Source organism: Haliotis rubra, unplaced genomic scaffold (assembly GCF_003918875.1).
Source record: "Haliotis rubra isolate DU_JTF1 unplaced genomic scaffold, ASM391887v1 Scf330, whole genome shotgun sequence".
In the NCBI taxonomy this organism is placed as follows: Eukaryota; Metazoa; Mollusca; class Gastropoda; order Lepetellida; family Haliotidae; genus Haliotis; species Haliotis rubra.
In genome coordinates, this window is record NW_025767003.1 from 662,293 (window position 1) to 678,195 (window position 15,903).

Here is a 15,903-nt window from a genome sequence, read left to right on the forward strand (position 1 = left end):
AAGATAACAAATTGTGGTGAAAAATATTGAACGGTTTTACAGTTCTGCTCCTGAAAAGAACACTACCACCAATTTCAGTCAAAGTCGAAATTGTTGCCATGGAAACACATAAAAAAATATTTTATACAGAAATCCTAAACTACCAAAAGGCACCAGTACACCACCAGATCTATCTATGTGTCAAGTTGGGTGAAGAAATAGTGAACGGTTTTGAAGTTCTGCTCCGGAAAAGACGAATGTGCACGGACGGACGGGCAGAGCGCATTTTAATAATTTGACATTTGGCTTTGTGCTGTAATTTGAATGATCCTTCCCCTTTTAACAATTGCTTTCTAGATGTATCCCCTTATTTTAGTATTTGTTCATAATTCATGATGAAAAACACTGTCCCTTGATGTAATCAACATCTAATCTCCTATCCAAGGAGGAAATAAATATGATGATGAAGGTAGGAGAAATGTGAATTGAGAAATATTTAAGGTTATATGGTACAAATGAAATTTATAGATAATCGATTCGTGAACTCGTTTAATTTTAAATTCTAAGTCTTATCAGTAAACTGTGTTTTGTAGGCAAATATTCAGGAGTAGTACAGAACACCCATGGAACTGTGAAAATCACCAGCAATTCCTTTGAAAACAGCTGTTGAATAAGCAGGGGTGGTCAGTCAGTCTAGATTGGAAACGAAAATCTCCATACAATCGTTTTAATTGCCTAAAATGTATGAAAATTTGTTGTAAACAAGCAACAAGGTATGGAACACGTGTGTTACTATTTTTGGGAGGGATATCCCCTACGCGTCACAGGTCACGTGATTCAAAATGGCCCCGCTCATATGTGAGCGATCGACTGAGATGTTTGATGGCTTGTAAATATATATTTTTGGATATTTTGATAACGAAAATAGGGCGCACGTGTAGGTATAAGTACAAAGAAGTAATTCATATAAGTTTTCGTGCGCAAAAGTCGTAACGAGTGCGCGAAAGTGCGACAAAGGATTTCCACCATTGCGGCCTATGGAGGTGCTGTGCGTTGCAGTGAATAGCGTTCATGTCAGTGTGAACGCTTCATGTATCTTACCGGTATTTACCGGTTCAGACTAGGGCTTCCACGGGTACTCGAGTACTCGAGGACGAGTCGGGTTTAGCTGGACTCGAGTCCATTTTCAAGGACTCGAGGACTCGAAAAGGGGAGATAACTCGAACTATTGACGACGGACTGTCTGCCATGTGCTAAGCATGAGCGGCCGTTAACGTCTAATATTAAGAAAAAGATATAACTTTATTATCCCGGAGGAAATTCTCATACATCCAAACTGTCTCAAAATGAATATATACACGGTTCACAAAAATATACACAATAATTACATGCTCAAAACGAATGCTATTTACAAATAAAACTGACATGATATAATTCAATTAACCAAATGGGTAAAGAGGCTGAATAATTCTAGTTCTAATCACATGATGGTGATTTAAAATATTTGTTGCATTCACGAATACTTGAAGGCATGAAAGACTGTCGAGCTCTCTTTTGAGGGAAGGTAATCGACAGCAGCGTCCAGAAGGAAGTAGTTCAAAATGGTGAGATCAAATATGTCAACTATCAAATCTAATTTTAGCTGCCTTTTGACTATACTCGAAATACACTCCAGAAATTTTGCAAGCAGTATTAACAATTTTGAAAAGTCTGTTTTTGTTGCGATGAGACAGATCCCCATACCAACATAGAAAATTGTAGGTCAACACACTTTGAATAAAGGTTTGATACAAAACTGTCATTACGGTTTTGTCAATGCCTTGACGATAATAATGTTCAGAATCAGAAATAAGGCCAGTAACAGTGGCATCATCTGCACATTTCACAGTAAACAAGTCATATATTGACAAATAACAGTCATTGGTATACAAAACGAATAGCCACGTGGATCTCCAGCAGAGGTTGAGAGAAAAGAAGATTGATAGCCATTGACACTGACATACTGAGTTCTATGTACCCTGAATTCTTTAACCCATCTGATAATGATTTTATTAACACCTAGATTAAATAGTTTACTCCTCACACGGTGTGGTTGTATGGTATTAGATGTTACAAGTCTGCAGATGAGAGTCAATAATATACAACGACTGAGATTTCACTTCTTAAATTATTTAGGTAACATCTTGACAATTGATCGTTTGCTTGAAAGGTATGAATTTCGAGTACTCGGGTCCGAGTCGAGCCTCACCTCTCGAGTACTCGAGTCCAAAAAAATGGACTCGTTGAAGCCCTAGTTCAGACATGAAAACGATACGTATTGCGATACGCTGATCGAAAACCGGTATTTTTACATGCATTCGGAAAACTTCGTAACACTCGGAATTCTTCGGATATTTCCGTTTTTTGAATTGTTCTTTTCCCTGTTTCATTAGTGCCAAATGTTAATTACATTTTTATTTTGTCATGATTAAAAGTTTTTATAAACTGTTAATCAATCATAGTGATTTTGTTGTGTTTTTGCTTATAGTCAAGCATTAACACGATTATAAGTAGTTTTTGTTAAAAAAATAATCCTTGCAATATATTGCAATACATATCGCAATATATGCTTCCGCATCGCAATATGAAAATTCTCTGCAATACCCACCCCTACCCTTTGCACCCCTCGGGGTTCATATGACCATTTAACAATTTAAACATCGATCATCGTGGCTTTACCGATACCGAGTAACGTCATATTGCTTAAAGAAAACTTCACTTATAGTCTGTGGGGGCATTTTGTAACAGACACTGGTACCCATCGTTGCTTTGATGTGTCTAAGAAAACGTTTGTTTGTTTGTTTGTTTGCTTGTTGTTTAACACCGTAATTAGCAATGTTCTAGTCACGTGACGGCGGCATGGAATAACTAGTCTGGACCGGACAATCCAGTGATTGATACCGTGACGATCTATCCACGCCGTGGGTGTACGATGCCACAAAATCAACCAAGTCACCGAATCCGACCATCCGATCCACTTGGTAGCCGTTTACGGCAAGCAAAGATTCATGGGGCCCAATTCATTCCCAGAACAAGTCAGGGCTCCAGATAAGATGCGTATCTGCGTAAATTACGCATGGATAATTCAGATATACGCATAAAAAGTCAAATCAATGACAGAAAGATACGCATAACTTTCTCAGAATACGAGTCAGATTGTTTTTACATGCGTAAACCAAACCTGTCAAAATATTGTTTCAGTCCTACATCCGATCTTAAGATCTCGAATAGTATCGGTTGTCTGTATTGAAGCGAAGAGTGTTGAGTTTTTGCGAATGATCTCCCTTAATATTTCTAATCCACGTTCGGGGCACGATTTGTTGAAAAGCTAGCCCTTAAACAGCGTTACAGCGTTTCCGGTCCATAACAGTAGTAGTACAGCTTTAGGGCTACTGTAGATGACGTGATGGCCCTGAACCAGCGTAGGAAAACATAAATACTCCTTTTTTTTTCCATTTGGTATTTTACTCCTCAAGTTTAATTTTGAGGAGTGAAATACCCCTGAGTCAAAATAATAATCTGGAGCCCTGACAAGTAAGGCAGATCAACAACTAAGCCTTTTTCAAGTGTCCAAAGAAGCTCCTAGGTGGGATGGCGGTGTTGTAAATACTCTTTCCACGTGAAGTATGGTGTTTGGAGAATTCCTATCACTGTCTTGGTTCCAACTCGATTAGTTACAGACTGCCGCCATATAGCTGGAATATTGCTGAGAGCGGCGTTAAACAACAAAACCAACCAACAAATCCTCTCACTGTCTGCACACTAATGGTAAACATTTAGAGAAGTCTATAGCTCTTACAAGGTAACTCGGATTAGCTTCGCCGGGCGCTTAATTATCCGCTGTAAACCGCCTCGACTTGTGTTGTGATATCATTGTATGTCTGTGCTCTTCTTTCCCAGGACCCGTGAAGATCCGGATTAGAATTGATCTTCAGCAACCCACGCTTGTCGTAAGAGGCGACTAACGAGATCGGCTGTACGATGTCATCGTACCCCATTTGAGTACATCGATGCTCATGATGTCAATCACTGGATTGTCTGGTCCAGATTCAATCATTTATATACCTCCGCCATATAGCTAGAATATTTCTGATACATCCTCTTTCCCTATCAGTGCGTTGTCGAGGTGCGACTTGTAGAGCTTGCACGGTTGCAACGTCAAAACACCCTCATCGTAACGACGTTAAATGACATACCACTAATTCATTTGCAGCCGAGCTCTCGAATGAAATCGCTCTGTGACCACCTCAGAGTGGTGTGCCTGTGTTTGGACGTTCACGGGTGCTACTTGTTTGTGTTATACAATACCGATATTGCTGATGGTCGATTACAAAATACTCACTCATGCAAGAATTGAAAATAAAACCCTGGCTACAATGTACGATTTTATGGACGCTTCTCTGATACTGAGTTTCGTGTGACGACATGCACATACACTGAACAGGGCGGTTTTTCGCAGGTATCGAACCACCAAAGTAGTTGGCAGTGTGATATTATTAATATTTCCGTCGTATATCATGTCAACATTGTTTTTCAATAGGCCTTATTTTTCCAGAAACAGATAAAAAAAATTAAGGAGTATAGAATGAGATTTAATTAAATCCGGAATACTGCCAATTGAACAAACAAACTAGTATAAAGCAACAGTGTGTTTTATGCACATTCAGGCAACACATCAGAAAATATATACAATCAAATTAACTAAAAGTATATAACATTTATATCATATCATATATGACCCGTGAAGATCCGGGGTAGAATAGGTCTTCAGCAACCCATGCTTGCCATAACAGGTGACTATGCTTGTCGTAAGAGGCGACTAACGGTGGTCAGGCTCTCTGACTTGGTTGACACATGTCATCGTATCCCAACTGCGTAGATCGATGCTCATGCTGTTGATCACTGGATTGTCTGGTCCAGACTCGATTATTGACAGACCGCCGCCATATAGCTGGAATATTGCTGAGTGTGGCGTAAAACTAAACTCACTCACTCACTCACTCAGTCCATTCATACAATATCATATCTGTAGAACCGTTGCCATTGCTTGAGAAGAACGCATTATTAATGTTTCTATTTAAGCAAAGACACATAAAAGCGAAGGTAAAGAGAGGAGTGTCAATTTTTTGAGCCCTCGACATTTTGGTCTGCTGTCGTAACGCCTTTGTTTGTTTGCATTTTGTACTATTTAACTCATACCTCGTGAGACCCATGAAGATCCGGGTTAGAATTGATCTTTAGTAACCCATACTGGTCGTAAGGGGCGACTAACGGGATCGGCTGGCACGTGTCCTGGTGCGGCGTTAAACAACAACCAAACCAACCATGTGAAAACCAACCAGCTCGTGAAATGTGCACGCAAGACTCGGACAACATGGATTCTTCAAGTGAAGAAGAGACGCCAGCGTTAATGTCAGGATCGCTCCAATGCTTGCCGTGAGAGAGGTAACTGGCTCGGGTCGGCAGTCTCGCTGATTTGGTTCGAGAACGCTATTTACAAAATGGTAGTAGATAGTAGTGGTGGTCCGATTAATTGAAATAATCGAAGATTGGTCGCAGTGGCCAAACGACCAAGCAATCGATCACATTTACTCATAATCGAACACATTTTCTCATAATCGAACACAAACGATTTTGGAACCGCTGTAATGGAGTTTTAAATACTTGATGATGGAACATATCTATCATATTGTCAGGGCCTGAAAACGTGTTTATTTCTAAGAAAACTCACTTCACTTTCTGAAAAGTCATGACTGAATATTTCTTGAAGAATCTGGGAAGTTAATATTACACTGGAACTGAATCATTTTACACTGGATGTGAAATCTGCAAATAAAATTTGTGCAGTTTCTAAAAAACAACAACAGAGAACCAAATGTTTTTTCTTCATACTTATCTGCAACTACAACCTGAATAGGAAAATCTAGAAAATGACGCTAACCAAATTTTTTTTCGATGATTGGTCGTTGGTATTGAACCAATCATCAATTGTGAGATTTCAACCAATTCCCAACACTAGTAGATAGCAACATTCATGTTATGCCACGTGAACTGGAAAATAATCGAATGAGGGTCACACAAATGGTTGACCATAGTCTGTCATAATGAACCTAAACAACTTTCTAAGATGCCTAGCGGTTAGAACAATCGAAAAAAAATTACATTATCAGACAATAAAGGTATAGTTTTTTGATGACGTAACAATTGAATGACGTTTTCCCGTCACTGCGCCATTCTAGTGTGCCCCCTCGTAATCGAACCATTTTACATTACGTCACAATGTAAGCGACGTCACGATGCATGTCAGTTGTCATCGCCTCGAACGGCCTCCTACAGTAAACTACACTGTTGCATCCCGTTTCTTGGTTTGCTGTTGCTTCACGCAACTAACATTACTGGTGGAAACATTACGTTTATGTTTTACGACGGTTAAAATGTGTCATTTCGACTCACAAGTTTTCAGCGACACGGTAACGTTCGTAATGTTTACATTCCCACAATGCAATTGTGGAATGTCGCTTGACTACTCAACTTCCTCTGGATGTACTGATCTAAACTTACGCTGGTAGTAGAAATGCAACGTTCATATTGCCCCATATGGTTTACGTTAATGACAAATGTAATTAAAATAATTCAGAGAAGATATTTAATCCGAACGTAAACCGTCATCAAACTGTTATCATTTGGGTTTTTTCTGGTAACGTTCGTCTTAACGTAGGGGGCAGACACATCAATAGAACAGCGCGCCAGTTAGCCCTGTGCGAGGATTCTTAATTTAGGTCACCGACACCGTCGTTTGTTTTCTGCCTTAAATTAATCGTAATTATCTTAGAAAGTATTAAATTTGGCCTCTTAGAAAAGAAATATTCAGTACACTTCATGCATGGGGACTGTCAGAAAGTTACGAGGATTTCAAATTGCACAGAATGCTTTCAAGGCGCTCGTAAAAGGCAGTATTAGGTTCTCACGACTTACCTCCCTTAGACCCTTTTCACAAGAACCTTTTGTAACCACGACCAGCTTGGCATGCCCATGGACGCCACATCAGATATGTATACTTATTTTTAAAGCATAACAATTGAATGCACAAAGTATAAATAAATATATAAGTATATATCACGGAAAAGAGCGAGCGTCGTCAAGTGACGAAATTAATACGTTCAGCAGCATGGCATCGTCAACAAGTGTGTGTTAGTGAGTGGAAACAAGGTTCGAACCATATTTCGGCTTGAAATGAAAGGGCAATCAAATGTGATGCTGATTGGAGATTCACTACTTTGGTAATGTCCAGTAGAATAGATCATAAGACAAGTCAAGGGTTCGAACCCACCCTAAACAAATCGTGACGTGCCCAATGGACGCAACTTTGTATTGAGAACTGACTCGTTACTGAGTCGCCCTGCATTGGGCGTCCAACGCAAACCTTTGACAATGCAGGGTGCCGTTTTACAACCTTAGCTCTTCGACTGTCGTAAATCCTTGTTATGGTATAGGAGTGGGGTTCGATCACCTTAATGATAATTTGGCACCCTGGTCTTTGGCGAACGCACCTTCTGGCCTACTTTACACCAATGATTGTTTATGGGGTCAGAAAAGAGGCGAGTTATTTCGTTATCCGGTTCGGTGAATTGGGCGATTACTTGCCATCGTATCCTGTCTGCGATGACCATTGCTCATAACATCAGCCACTAGTCTGGACATTACTCCTAAGCTAGTATTTAGAAGAGCTGAAGAAAGAAAGAACGAAACAAACCAAAGGACAGAGGGGAGATTGAGTTACTTTAGGGGCTGCAGGGTAGTCTAGTTATTTAAGCGTTCACTCATCACGCCTTAGGCCAGGATTTGATTCCCCATGTGGGTACAGTCTAAGTAAACTTAGATTCAGTATTAATCGTTACACTGCTATACTGAGTATAGCAGTGTAACGAATAATACTGAGCCTAAGTTTACTTAGACTGCACGTGGGTACAATGTGTGGAGCCCATTGCTGGAATATTGCTAAAAAGCGGTGTAAATCCATACTCACTCACTCACTCACTCGCCCGCTCGCTCATATTACTTCACGCTATTATGAACTGACTATGTGACCCAAGAACAGAAATGTAGCAAGAATAGTGTTAACATAAGTACCGCGGAATGACACGGGAAACTGCCAGTTATCGAGGACAAACGCTTCTTCTAAGCAAATACAGGTGTACATCAAAGCACTGTCACGGTGACCCAAGGTCAGTTCAATTCTTTGAAGACAGACTTTGGCATTATCAACGGGTCAAACAATGTCATGAGCGACGACCCCCTCGACACTAGTCTGTACAAAACGCAGACGAATTAAGATTAATTAACACTTCCAATTTTCTTCTATCTGTTGAGACATCGTCCTGCTAATTATGCACGGGACCTCCCTCAGTATGGCGCGGGTATTGTCTGTCTCTCAGATTGATGAAATCTTTGTTAAACGAGTGATTCTTCCTTAATGAGTCTTCAAGAGGTTTGGATGATTGACATAAACTGTCATCGTTCTCTAAGGCAGGTGAAGGTCAGTCCCCAATTGTTCTCGATGTCCTCCTTCTCAGGGGCACCGTACCTGCGCTGGGGGTGGAGGGAGGGGGTGCGGGCCGCTTTATCTTGTATATGGATGGAGTTATGGCAGGCGTTGAGACCTTGAAACCAAAACACTTCACCTCAAGTGGAGTATTGGGACTGACAGTGATGGTTTCCAGTCGATGAAGAGGTGATATAAATATTTTCAGTGAGCACTTAAACACTCCTAGACGTCCAGTTGTTTGATTAAGCTTGGTACGTGAAAGGAACCTGTCAATCAATATTTGATTGAAGAGCGTTTTTCAAGACAATAAGATATTACCTCTGATGAAAATTGATATTTTTCTTGTTTTGTTCAAATGGGGAAATTATTTTATAGATAGTGAGTGGTAAATCTTGGAGCCCAAATCCGCCTGACAATAATTTTTTCTAGCAAGTTATCTAACCCTTTGCCATTATCGATAAATTTGCTGAGCAGATGATATTGATGTTTTTAAATATGATGTCATAAAGCGCAAGATTGATTTTCAAGTAATTATCTCCACAGGAGATAGCACCTAGCTATTACCTACAGCAGTAAATGGATCGACCTAATGTATACAGTACACACACACTCGCACGCACGCACGCACGCACGCATTGAGGTAGTTGTTTGTACTACCCGGACTAGACTAACGCTTAGTCCCAGAAAATACATAATTTTGATAGCAACAAATAAACACATTTAAATTGAAAAGGAGCCCCAGTGAGTTGGGAATCCAGCCCCTGAGGGAATCTAGACTTGAGCAGAATTTTCATATTTTCAAAGACTTGGTGGAACATTTGCGCAATAAATATCTTGTGTTAAACGTGTGAGGTAAGAACAGCGGTTCCCGGTACTGGAGTCACACAAGGGGCATAACTCACACCGGTAACCTTACACCCTGTAACGGATACCCGGCATTATTTACACGTACCAGCAAATACGTCAAACTGAACAAGCCGTGAGCTAGTTGTGGGGATGGGAGTTGGGGATATCTCTAGTCTCTCGTACAGACCCTGAAGCAAATATATCCAAGAAAGCCCACACAAGTCTAGAAAATGTGGCAAGTCTAGATTTCCTCAGCTTGAAATGAAGAAAGTCTCAGGGCTCCTTTTCATTATAATTTCTTTGTTACAATGAACTTTTTTTCAGTAAAATATGTTCATTTCAGAGACTAGTTGTTAGTCTAGGATATCTCCTGCTTTGGAGTATGGGGAATTGACTTTGTTCTGCTGAGACATACAGATTCTCTCCCTCCTGAAAAATTACAAACGACATTCTGCAAACGTACGCTGGGAGTTGTTCTTTGAAACTGGGCATGCAGAGCAGAGCTTGGTTTGTTTCCCTTATTATTCAGAGTAATTAAACCCATTGTTCAATTCTACAGTCATATTTTACAATCTCCAAATACCATTTTAAAGCATGCTTTAAATGAATCAATAAAGATTGCCAAACACAAAACTGGATGGTACTATAAACTCAGTTGCCTCTTAGATAAATTTAACATCAAGGAAAGTAATCTTACTTCCTCCTCTGTACTGAAGGACCTCCAATTGAAATTTACAAACATGTTCCACTCATTTGTTCAAGATAAACCAAATACATTAAATTTAAGAAACAAACTTAGAACATACAGAAAATTGACAACTCTTTGCTTCCTTAAAGATCCGGGTTAGAATTGGTCTTCAGTAACCCATGCTTGTCGTAAGAGGCGACTAACGGGATTGGGTGGTCAGGCTCGCTGTCTTGGTTGACACATGATCGTATCCCAGTTGCGTAGATCGATACTCATGCTGTTGATCACTGGATTGTCTGGTCCAGACTCGATTATTTACAGACCGCTGCCATATCGCTGGAATATTGCTGAGTAAGGCGTAAAACTCACTCACTCACTCATTCGGTGAAGATGTCTCAATTCGCTGTGAAGAGCTTCGCCATGCAGATTTACGTCCCTTGGCCAGGCCAGAACCATATGATCACGTGTTTCAATCCTGATTCGCCCCGATTGTGTTTTAGGTTTGTCAGTAAAACAGTCCTGCTGATGGGTTTTACCAGATTGTTACAAGTCTGAGACCAGCATTCCTTGGTGCTTTCCTCCAACGTGAAACTGGCACGCTGCAATATTAATAGAATACTTTTCAACACGCCATTGAACCCAATTCACTCACTCACTGTACTTGCTTCCTCTGCTTTCGTTGCATCACATGATGCGCCCAGGTCTTTGTGGGCATCTGAATTAATGGGTAGCCTAGTGGTTAAAGCGCTCGCTCGTCACGTCGAAGACCCGGGTTCGATTCCCCACATGGGTACAATGTGTGAAGCCCATTTCTAGTGTCCCCCGCCGTGATATTGCTGGTATATTGCTAAAAGCGGCGTAAAACTATACTCACTCACTATGGCAGATCACACGTTCATAAACCCTGATCGTCATCAGTCTAACAACCAGCGTGGGATACTGACACAGATCCATCCGGAAGACCCTGGGGTCTTGAAATAGGACCCACTTGAATTCTGTAAAATTTAAAAGAAAAAGATGACGCCCCCACAAAAATGTTCATCCCCGAAGGTCGAAAACAAACTTGTTGTATTTGAAAAGTGAAAGTTGAAGGGAAGAGCCGCAGAGACAACGCGGGGTCCCTCGGGCTGGCCGGACAGTACCGGACCTTAATGACGCTGTCGTGGACATAATCAGCTGTGTTGGTCAGCGGAGTCCCCAAGTCTGACCACTGTTATCTTAATTAGCCAAATATAACATTGATGATGTCCACACTGTCAAAGGGAGAAGATCTGTGATGGTTTTATCATAAAGTCCAGCTATAATCATCTCCAGGGTGGGGGTTTCAATTGGGCTGATTAATCTGCACCCTTTGGGCATATACCCATAGTGCACCACGTTGGTTGCTACTGATCTCGAAGAGAAACAGATACTTTGTAATGGATTGCTTGCAAGCTTGGCAATCACCTTCTGAAGGAGAGACCGCCTCCGTGGTGTAGTGGCTAGAGCGTCAACCCGGAGAGCGGAAGGTCGCGGGTTCGATCCCCGACCGCGTCATACCAAAAGACGTTAAAATATGGTACTTGTTGGTCCCTACCTGGCGCTCGGCATTAATGGGTACAACAAGGACTGGTCGGCTCGGAGTCAGTATAATGTGTCTGAGTGGGGTATTCATGCTTCACTGCGGCATGGTATCTCAGTGGGCTAGCACTATAAAACCAGCTTAAGTCTGGGCTAGTACAAGCAGCCGCACATACACATACACACGCATGCACGTGGTCATATGAGCGAAATATTCTCAAGCACGACGTAAAACCCAATTTCACCGCACCTCACCTCTGAAGGAGAGGTGCGGTACATAGTTTTATTATTGTCTGTCTTTGTCTATTGGACATGTGACCTTAGTGATCATCTTGTCATGCCGAACTAAATTTACTTTGGACCCCAAAACGTTTGAGTGAGTGAGGTAGTGAGTGAGTGAAAGTCTTAACTGTAGTTTTAATGTCGGGGCTTAGCAGCATTCCAGCAATATCGCGACAAGGGACACCAGATATATGCTTCAGGCATTTTATCCGTTTGTGGAATCGAAACCGGGCCTTCGTGGAGAAGAGACAAACATCTACCACTGGACTATCTTTCCGCCCAACTCCTTTTATAAACACGTTTCAGCACACACACACAACACACAGTTAGTCCAGCCTAGTAGTTAATACATTCTAGATTAGATCCCATAAATATAAAGCATGTGCATTTCATTCCTCTTGGTCACTTTAGTGATTTCACGTGATGTTTTAAAAAAGCGGCTTCAGTCCTATTGTCTGTTTCACCATCTATGTATACCATCTTCAATGAAACACAACTTCAATATTCTCCACAGTTTGCACTGTTTTGAGAACAAATTTAATTGAAAATGAGCAACAAAACAAAATAACACATTAAATAATTAAATTAACTGTAAAAGAGACTTAACATTTCAAAACCATAATAATTATCATATTCATTCTAGCAATTTGCAATTGTCTTTTTAGACCGACCAAAGATAAACGTGTAAAGACATCCAGGTGATGATATAGGCTATTCAGTTTTAATTGAAAAGGTAAGCAACAATTACTGATGTAGTGATCTTATAATATACGTCTTCGTAGTACAAATATCTTCTGTCGGTTGAATTCTATAAGGCGTTGATCCTGCAAAATCCCTTGCGTGTGAAATAATTATCACTCCTTCATGGGAAAATAACGAATCATCAATTTCACCTTTTCTAATTGGCAGACCTTCACAAATCCAATGCCCGGAGTATTTCCTGGAGGTCATTTGACCTCTGTTGTAAGGGCCAACAGTATCGCCACATTAACATCTTAAACACAGATAGCCATTATTTCAGGAACGACCCAGAAATCAAAGGTCATGTCCAATAATCCACAAGGTTAAATCCAACCCTTTGTGTGGGTAACGAAAGGGAGGGTTACCCTCATAAAGACTGCAAGGTTATCCGTTGTTTGCAAAAACCAGCAATATTTAATCAAAGATGAAAACGTTATAATGGTCATTTTATTTCAGAGTCGTCGAAATTTTATGTCCGTCCAGTACCTTTTGTGTTGCCACAGGCCTGTGTCACTTATTGGGGTTTGGGTTGAGATTTTAAGTGATATCCTTCTTTAATGAGTATATCCGATTGTGTACAGGTGCTTGTTATTCACCGATATACTGTAAGTATACTCTGTAATGACACAAACATGTGATACCCTGTTAAATAGGGACTAGTAAATGAGAGCAGTATAACTCTTTGTAAGAGCCACGTACACCACGATTTGGTTTATACGTACCGCCGACACAGAGGTTTAATAGGATAGTTCTAATTGATTGCACTTTTAAGTCAGATTCAAGACCTTCGAACACCACTTTGTATGTCTGCTAATTTGAAAGTTTATGTTAGACCGATTACGTAGAGAGGTGTTTCGATATCACACACATGGTCAATTACAACGTCTGACCGTGGGATACGGGTTTGGAAGCAAGTCAGATTATTTCGCATACCCTTGATGTTACACACTCAGATGTTACACATTCAGATGTTACACACTCAGATCTTACACACTCAGATGTATATTCTGACTTTAATCATGTCACACTTGTCAAACCAACCTCATTCACTGACGATTTTGATGTAACATTTTAAGTATGCGCCGTGAAACCTCCAAAGTATTCTACTGTTATTTATTTGGGTCTTTTTTGTTAGAATTTCAAATTCTTAAATAGGCATACATATTTTACCACAAAATAGTGTAGGGTGCTGTTGATTACAGTATTAATCGCTGATCTACCAGACGCAGCATAAAATCTCCATTCATCTTCACGGTCCATCCAACGCCCAGTTTCCACCCCACCGAAGCAGTCATTCAATTTATCTTGTTCTGGAATCAATACATGCCGTTGCTCCCACAGATCTACAAACACGGTAAAAAGCACCCGATCTTAACGGATGAAAGAGCACAAAAATCTCTCCAAATGTCAAAACATCACCAAGCTCTCTCTTTTCACAACAACTGACCCTTCTACACGGAAGTGGAGGGGTGCAAAGAGATTATCTTTGTCCCTCTCATTTTCCCCATTTTCATTTTTTTTACATTTCTAGTGCGATATGAGAACGCCCGCTTGACAGTTTCTGTAGGCCATAGAATAAGCTTTGATCCCTAAAGTGCAAGAGAACAATACACGGGAATTGGGTTGTATTTGTGTAGGTATCGTAAATATTCAATTGGAAGTGTTGTTTAAACAGACTTTGTGAACAGCGGCGCCGCGTTGTATTGTGAAGCGTGCCCACGGCCTAGGTCTACATATCTTCACAATGTAAGGAATCGGTCATTAATTCATGCCATATGTTGTCTGGGACCAGCGACATGGACATCAGGACTGCTGCAAGCAACGACCGTTACAAGGCCTACAACAGCACCGTTGTTAAATGTAGTATTAAAGGCCACAAACAGCTATTACAAATCACATCCAATATTAATGACGAACTTTGATAATTATTTCATTTATCAGACCAGCAACTTTACTTTCTGTGTTTCTGTGTTTCCAACAACATTGCTGGCGGAACTCAGGTGCCAATATACTAACGGTGGGAAATAAGGGAACATATAATAATGGAATAATTTGTTAGGCAACAGGTACTTGGAGATACCTTCTGTGCAAACTGTGTGAGTGGTGGGCACTTCCCATAGAACCTCACATGTTTACCCTTTTGACGAACACCTGGTGTCATGAATGATTTTCATTGATCCATTCATATAACAGTCAATATTTTACCCTGTTAGCCCCTTTGGAACTTATTTGGTTTGATAATCAAGACTGTTTATTCTTTAGCGTTGTATGCCTCATGTTTCGTGTGTCCTCGAGGGGCGGTTGGGTGTATTTGCGTACATCCTTGCGTGTATGCTGTCATGCTCATCAAACAGGAGATGACATACAGGGAAGTGTTCTCCAGGCCATTGCTGCAGTCTTCAGAAACAGGCACCAAATGGAATTCCTGAGGAGTGTAGCCCATAACATCAGACTTTGAATGTGAAATTGTATAGCAGTGAACTGGGATGATGTATTGTTATGAACTAGTACTCATGTTTGAAACAAGCAACATCTTTTAAAAAGATATGCAAATACATCTGAGAAACATGATATTGTGTTGTGTTTATTTATTTTTATTTGGGTGGCATTTGTCCGGATAGCTTTGTTCTAGGTGGCTTTTGTCCGGGTGGCTTTTTTTCCGCGTGGCTCTTGTCCGGGTGGTTTTTGTCTAGGTTGGGTAGCCTAGAGGTTAAAACATGGGTACAATGTATGAAGCCAGTTTCTGGTCTCGCCGCCGTGCTATTGCTGGAACATTGCTAAAAGCGGCGTAAAACCATACTCACTCACTCGTGTGTTCTGGAACATTACTGGAGATTCTTTGGCAAAGTAGCGACACGCCTCAAAATAGCATTTCACGATGAAGGGTTGATCTATTTCAATGTCTAACACTGTATGGTTCCTTTCATGAGGTTCGGGGAATTTCCCTGCTCACACGGCTATTTTTTAATTTAAATGGAATGATTTGGTTCAATCTCATACACATCTTCAGCGAAGAATCAACAAGATTATCACACAGCTGTCATCATCCAACCGTTTTACGTTTCAAAAAGAGTATGTCGATCACTAAATTTATACAAATCTGAAAATTGTAGGATGTCATTTTAGTGAGTGGGTTTGCGCTTTGAACAGCATTTCATGATCAGTTATAGTCTAAGTTCAAGGTTGGACACGATTTTACAGAAAAGGTTATTCTGAATAACAA